A 7869-nucleotide genomic window follows, 5' to 3' on the forward strand; every position below is an offset into this window, starting at 1 on the left:
TGTTCTTCTTCTGCACAGCTAAACTGGAAGTGGCATTTCCAGCTCGCAATAGTGCAGAGTTATCTCAAAGAAAGGGGCCACGGTGTTTCTGTATCTCTATTATGTTGGTGCGGCTTCGGAACTTTTAAATATCTTGATATATCTCGAGAACTACGCATCTGATCAAAAAATATCATAGAACATAAAAAGTAGGAAACTTAATTCTCTACAAAAAAGGTCTCTTAACATTTTGCTATAGCTCGCTTCGTTTCCGAGATATTTGCAGATTTATCTCAAGGGAAGGGGCCTGACGGACATATTTCGAGATATTTCTTCTTCTTGTTGTTCTTCTTCTGCACAGCTAAGCTGGAAGTGGCATTTGCGGCTCGCACTAGTGCAGAGTTATCTCAAAGAAAGGGGCCACGGTGTTTCTGTATCTCTATTATGTTGGTGCGGCTTCGGAACTTTTAAATATCTCGATATATCTCGAAAACTACGCATCTGATCAAAAAATATCATAGAACATAGAAAGTAGGAAACTTAATTCTCTACAAAAAAGGTCTCTTAACATTTTGCCATAGCTCGCTTCGTTTCCGAGATATTTGCAGATTTATCTCAAGGGAAGGGGCCTGACGGACATATTTCGAGATATTTCTTCTTCTTGTTGTTCTTCTTCTGCACAGCTAAGCTGGAAGTGGCATTTGCGGCTCGCACTAGTGCAGAGTTATCTCAAAGAAAGGGGCCACGGTGTTTCTGTATCTCTATTATTTTGGTGCGGCTTCGGAACCTTTAAATATCTCGATATATCTCGAAAACTACGCTTCTGATCAAAAAATATCATAGAACATAAATTGTAGGAAACATAATTCTGTACAAAAAAGGTCTCTTAACATTTTGCCATAGCTCGCTTCGTTTCCGAGATATTTGCAGATTTATCTCAAGGGAAGGGGCCTGACGGACATATTTCGAGATATTTCTTCTTCTCGTTGTTCTTCTTCTGCACAGCTAAGCTGTAAGTGGCATTTGCGGCTCGCGCTAGTGCAGAGTTATCTCAAAGAAAGGGGCCACGGTGTTTCTGTATCTCTATTATGTTGGTGCGGCTTCGGAACTTTTAAGTATCTTGATATATCTCGAGAACTACGCATCTGATCAAAAAATATCATAGAACATAAAAAGTAGGAAACTTAATTCTCTACAAAAAAGATCTCTTAACATTTTGCCATAGCTCGCTTCGTTTCCGAGATATTTGCAGATTTATCTCAAGGGAAGGGGCCTGACGGACATATTTCGAGATATTTCTTCTTCTCGTTGTTCTTCTTCTGCACAGCTAAGCTGTAAGTGGCATTTGCGGCTCGCGCTAGTGCAGAGTTATCTCAAAGAAAGGGGCCACGGTGTTTCTGTATCTCTATTATGTTGGTGCGGCTTCGGAACTTTTAAATATCTTGATATATCTCGAGAACTACGCATCTGATCAAAAAATATCATAGAACATAAAAAGTAGGAAACTTAATTCTCTACAAAAAAGATCTCTTAACATTTTGCCATAGCTCGCTTCGTTTCCGAGATATTTGCAGATTTATCTCAAGGGAAGGGGCCTGACGGACATATTTCGAGATACTTCTTCTTCTTGTTGTTCTTCTTCTGCACAGCTAAGCTGGAAGTGGCATTTGCAGCTCGCAATAGTGCAGAGTTATCTCAAAGAAAGGGGCCACGGTGTTTCTGTATCTCTATTATGTTGGTGCGGCTTCGGAACTTTTAAATATCTCGATATATCTCGAAAACTACGCTTCTGACCAAAAAATATCATAGAACATAAATTGTAGGAAACATAATTCTCTACAAAAAACGTCTCTTAACATTTTGCCATAGCTCACTTCGTTTCCGAGATATTTGCAGATTCAGCTCAAAGGAACTGGCCTGACGGACATATATCGAGATATTTCTTCTTCTTGTTGTTCTTCTTCTGCACAGCTAAGCTGGAAGTGGCATTTGCAGCTCGCAATAGTGCAGAGATATCTCAAAGAAAGGGGCCACGGTGTTTCTGTATCTCTATTATGTTGGTGCGGCTTCGGAACTTTTAAATATCTTGATATATCTCGAAAACTACGCTTCTGATCAAAAAATATCATAGAACATAAAAAGTAGGAAACATAATTCTCTACAAAAAAGGTCTCTTAACATTTTGCCATAGCTCTCTTCGTTTCCGAGATATTTGCAGATTTATCTCAAGGGAAAGGGCCTGACGGACATATTTCGAGATATTTCTTCTTCTTGTTGTTCTTCTTCTGCACAGCTAAGCTGGAAGTGGCATTTACAGCTCGCAATACTGCAGAGTTATCTCAAAGAAAGGGGCCACGGTGTTTCTGTATCCCTATTATGTTGGTGCGGCTTCGGAACTTTTAAATATCTCGATATATCTCGAAAACTACGCTTCTGATCAAAAAATATCATAGAACATAAATTGTAGGAAACATAATTCTCTACAAAAAACGTCTCTTAACATTTTGCCATAGCTCACTTCGTTTCCGAGATATTTGCAGATTCAGCTCAAAGGAACTGGCCTGACGGACATATTTCGAGATATTTCTTCTTCTCGTTGTTCTTCTTCTGCACAGCTAAGCTGGAAGTGGCATTTGCGGCTCGCACTAGTGCAGAGTTAGCTCAAAGAAAGGGGCCACGGTGTTTCTGTATCTCTATTATGTTGGTGCGGCTTCGGAACTTTTAAATATCTTGGTATATCTCGAGAACTACGCATCTGATCAAAAAATATCATAGAACATAAAAAGTAGGAAACATAATTCTCTACAAAAAAGGTCTCTTAACATTTTGCCATAGCTCGCTTCGTTTCCGAGATATTTGCAGATATATCTCAAGGGCAGGGGCCTGACGGACATATTTCGAGATATTTCTTCTTCTTGTTGTTCTTCTTCTGCACAGCTAAGCTGGAAGTGGCATTTGCGGCTCGCACTAGTGCAGAGTTATCTCAAAGAAAGGGGCCACGGTGTTTCTGTATCTCTATTATTTTGGTGCGGCTTCGGAACCTTTAAATATCTCGATATATCTCGAAAACTACGCTTCTGATCAAAAAATATCATAGAACATAAATTGTAGGAAACATAATTCTGTACAAAAAAGGTCTCTTAACATTTTGCCATAGCTCGCTTCGTTTCCGAGATATTTGCAGATTTATCTCAAGGGAAGGGGCCTGACGGACATATTTCGAGATATTTCTTCTTCTCGTTGTTCTTCTTCTGCACAGCTAAGCTGTAAGTGGCATTTGCGGCTCGCGCTAGTGCAGAGTTATCTCAAAGAAAGGGGCCACGGTGTTTCTGTATCTCTATTATGTTGGTGCGGCTTCGGAACTTTTAAATATCTTGATATATCTCGAGAACTACGCATCTGATCAAAAAATATCATAGAACATAAAAAGTAGGAAACTTAATTCTCTACAAAAAAGATCTCTTAACATTTTGCCATAGCTCGCTTCGTTTCCGAGATATTTGCAGATTTATCTCAAGGGAAGGGGCCTGACGGACATATTTCGAGATATTTCTTCTTCTCGTTGTTCTTCTTCTGCACAGCTAAGCTGTAAGTGGCATTTGCGGCTCGCGCTAGTGCAGAGTTATCTCAAAGAAAGGGGCCACGGTGTTTCTGTATCTCTATTATGTTGGTGCGGCTTCGGAACTTTTAAATATCTTGATATATCTCGAGAACTACGCATCTGATCAAAAAATATCATAGAACATAAAAAGTAGGAAACTTAATTCTCTACAAAAAAGATCTCTTAACATTTTGCCATAGCTCGCTTCGTTTCCGAGATGTTTGCAGATTTATCTCAAGGGAAGGGGCCTGACGGACATATTTCGAGATACTTCTTCTTCTTGTTGATCTTCTTCTGCACAGCTAAGCTGGAAGTGGCATTTGCAGCTCGCAATAGTGCAGAGTTATCTCAAAGAAAGGGGCCACGGTGTTTCTGTATCTCTATTATGTTGGTGCGGCTTCGGAACTTTTAGATATCTTAATATATCTCGAGAACTACGCATCTGATCAAAAAATATCATAGAACATAAAAAGGAGGAAACTTAATTCTCTACAAAAAAGGTCTCTTAGCATTTTGCCATAGCTCGCTTCGTTTCCGAGATATTTGCAGATTTATCTCAAGGGAAGGGGCCTCACGGACATATTTCGAGATATTTCTTCTTCTTGTTGTTCTTCTTCTGCACAGCTAAGCTGGAAGTGGCATTTGCAGCTCGCAATAGTGCAGAGATATCTCAAAGAAAGGGGCCACGGTGTTTCTGTATCTCTATTATGTTGGTGCGGCTTCGGAACTTTTAAATATCTTGATATATCTCGAAAACTACGCTTCTGATCAAAAAATATCATAGAACATAAATTGTAGGAAACATAATTCTCTACAAAAAAGGTCTCTTAACATTTTGCCATAGCTCTCTTCGTTTCCGAGATATTTGCAGATTTATCTCAAGGGAAAGGGCCTGACGGACATATTTCGAGATATTTCTTCTTCTTGTTGTTCTTCTTCTGCACAGCTAAGCTGGAAGTGGCATTTACAGCTCGCAATACTGCAGAGTTATCTCAAAGAAAGGGGCCACGGTGTTTCTGTATCCCTATTATGTTGGTGCGGCTTCGGAACTTTTAAATATCTCGATATATCTCGAAAACTACGCTTCTGATCAAAAAATATCATAGAACATAAATTGTAGGAAACATAATTCTCTACAAAAAACGTCTCTTAACATTTTGCCATAGCTCGCTTCGTTTCCGAGATATTTGCAGATTCAGCTCAAAGGAACTGGCCTGACGGACATATTTCGAGATATTTCTTCTTCTTGTTGTTCTTCCTCTGCACAGCTAAGCTGGAAGTGGCATTTGCGGCTCGCACTAGTGCAGAGTTAGCTCAAAGAAAGGGGCCACGGTGTTTCTGTATCTCTATTATGTTGGTGCGGCTTCGGAACTTTTAAATATCTTGGTATATCTCGAGAACTACGCATCTGATCAAAAAATATCATAGAACATAAAAAGTAGGAAACATAATTCTCTACAAAAAAGGTCTCTTAACATTTTGCCATAGCTCGCTTCGTTTCCGAGATATTTGCAGATATATCTCAAGGGCAGGGGCCTGACGGACATATTTCGAGATATTTCTTCTTCTTGTTGTTCTTCTTCTGCACAGCTAAGCTGGAAGTGGCATTTGCGGCTCGCACTAGTGCAGAGTTATCTCAAAGAAAGGGGCCACGGTGTTTCTGTATCTCTATTATTTTGGTGCGGCTTCGGAACCTTTAAATATCTCGATATATCTCGAAAACTACGCTTCTGATCAAAAAATATCATAGAACATAAATTGTAGGAAACATAATTCTGTACAAAAAAGGTCTCTTAACATTTTGCCATAGCTCGCTTCGTTTCCGAGATATTTGCAGATTTATCTCAAGGGAAGGGGCCTGACGGACATATTTCGAGATATTTCTTCTTCTCGTTGTTCTTCTTCTGCACAGCTAAGCTGTAAGTGGCATTTGCGGCTCGCGCTAGTGCAGAGTTATCTCAAAGAAAGGGGCCACGGTGTTTCTGTATCTCTATTATGTTGGTGCGGCTTCGGAACTTTTAAATATCTTGATATATCTCGAGAACTACGCATCTGATCAAAAAATATCATAGAACATAAAAAGTAGGAAACTTAATTCTCTACAAAAAAGATCTCTTAACATTTTGCCATAGCTCGCTTCGTTTCCGAGATATTTGCAGATTTATCTCAAGGGAAGGGGCCTGACGGACATATTTCGAGATATTTCTTCTTCTCGTTGTTCTTCTTCTGCACAGCTAAGCTGTAAGTGGCATTTGCGGCTCGCGCTAGTGCAGAGTTATCTCAAAGAAAGGGGCCACGGTGTTTCTGTATCTCTATTATGTTGGTGCGGCTTCGGAACTTTTAAATATCTTGATATATCTCGAGAACTACGCATCTGATCAAAAAATATCATAGAACATAAAAAGTAGGAAACTTAATTCTCTACAAAAAAGATCTCTTAACATTTTGCCATAGCTCGCTTCGTTTCCGAGATATTTGCAGATTTATCTCAAGGGAAGGGGCCTGACGGACATATTTCGAGATACTTCTTCTTCTTGTTGTTCTTCTTCTGCACAGCTAAGCTGGAAGTGGCATTTGCAGCTCGCAATAGTGCAGAGTTATCTCAAAGAAAGGGGCCACGGTGTTTCTGTATCTCTATTATGTTGGTGCGGCTTCGGAACTTTTAGATATCTTAATATATCTCGAGAACTACGCATCTGATCAAAAAATATCATAGAACATAAAAAGGAGGAAACTTAATTCTCTACAAAAAAGGTCTCTTAGCATTTTGCCATAGCTCGCTTCGTTTCCGAGATATTTGCAGATTTATCTCAAGGGAAGGGGCCTCACGGACATATTTCGAGATATTTCTTCTTCTTGTTGTTCTTCTTCTGCACAGCTAAGCTGGAAGTGGCATTTGCAGCTCGCAATAGTGCAGAGATATCTCAAAGAAAGGGGCCACGGTGTTTCTGTATCTCTATTATGTTGGTGCGGCTTCGGAACTTTTAAATATCTTGATATATCTCGAAAACTACGCTTCTGATCAAAAAATATCATAGAACATAAATTGTAGGAAACATAATTCTCTACAAAAAAGGTCTCTTAACATTTTGCCATAGCTCTCTTCGTTTCCGAGATATTTGCAGATTTATCTCAAGGGAAAGGGCCTGACGGACATATTTCGAGATATTTCTTCTTCTTGTTGTTCTTCTTCTGCACAGCTAAGCTGGAAGTGGCATTTACAGCTCGCAATACTGCAGAGTTATCTCAAAGAAAGGGGCCACGGTGTTTCTGTATCCCTATTATGTTGGTGCGGCTTCGGAACTTTCAAATATCTCGATATATCTCGAAAACTACGCTTCTGATCAAAAAATATCATAGAACATAAATTGTAGGAAACATAATTCTCTACAAAAAACGTCTCTTAACATTTTGCCATAGCTCGCTTCGTTTCCGAGATATTTGCAGATTCAGCTCAAAGGAACTGGCCTGACGGACATATTTCGAGATATTTCTTCTTCTTGTTGTTCTTCCTCTGCACAGCTAAGCTGGAAGTGGCATTTGCGGCTCGCACTAGTGCAGAGTTATCTCAAAGAAAGGGGCCACGGTGTTTCTGTATCTCTATTATGTTGGTGCGGCTTCGGAACTTTTAAATATCTCGATATATCTCGAAAACTACGCTTCTGATCAAAAAATATCATAGAACATAAATTGTAGGAAACATAATTCTCTACAAAAAAGGTCTCTTAATATTTTGCCATAGCTCGCTTCGTTTCCGACATATTTGCAGATATATCTCAAGGGAAGGGGCCTGACGGACATATTTCGCGATATTTCTTCTTCTTGTTGTTCTTCTTCTGCACAGCTAAGCTGGAAGTGGCATTTGCGGCTCGCACTAGTGCAGAGTTATCTCAAAGAAAGGGGCCACGGTGTTTCTGTATCCCTATTATGTTGGTGCGGCTAGGGAACTTTTAAATATCTTGATATATCTCGAGAACTACGCATCTGATCAAAAAATATCATAGAACCTAAAAAGTAGGAAACTTAATTCTCTACAAAAAAGGTCTCTTAACATTTTGCCATAGCTCGCTTCGTTTCCGAGATATTTGCATATTTATCTCAAGGGAAGGGGCCTGACGGACATATTTCGAGATATTTCTTCTTCTTGTTGTTCTTCTTCTGCACAGCTAAACTGGAAGTGGCATTTCCAGCTCGCAATAGTGCAGAGTTATCTCAAAGAAAGGGGCCACGGTGTTTCTGTATCTCTATTATGTTGGTGCGGCTTCGGAACTTTTAAATATCTTGATATA

Source organism: Osmia lignaria, unplaced genomic scaffold, assembly GCF_051020975.1.
Source record: "Osmia lignaria lignaria isolate PbOS001 unplaced genomic scaffold, iyOsmLign1 scaffold0001, whole genome shotgun sequence".
NCBI classification, from domain to species: domain Eukaryota; kingdom Metazoa; phylum Arthropoda; class Insecta; order Hymenoptera; family Megachilidae; genus Osmia; species Osmia lignaria.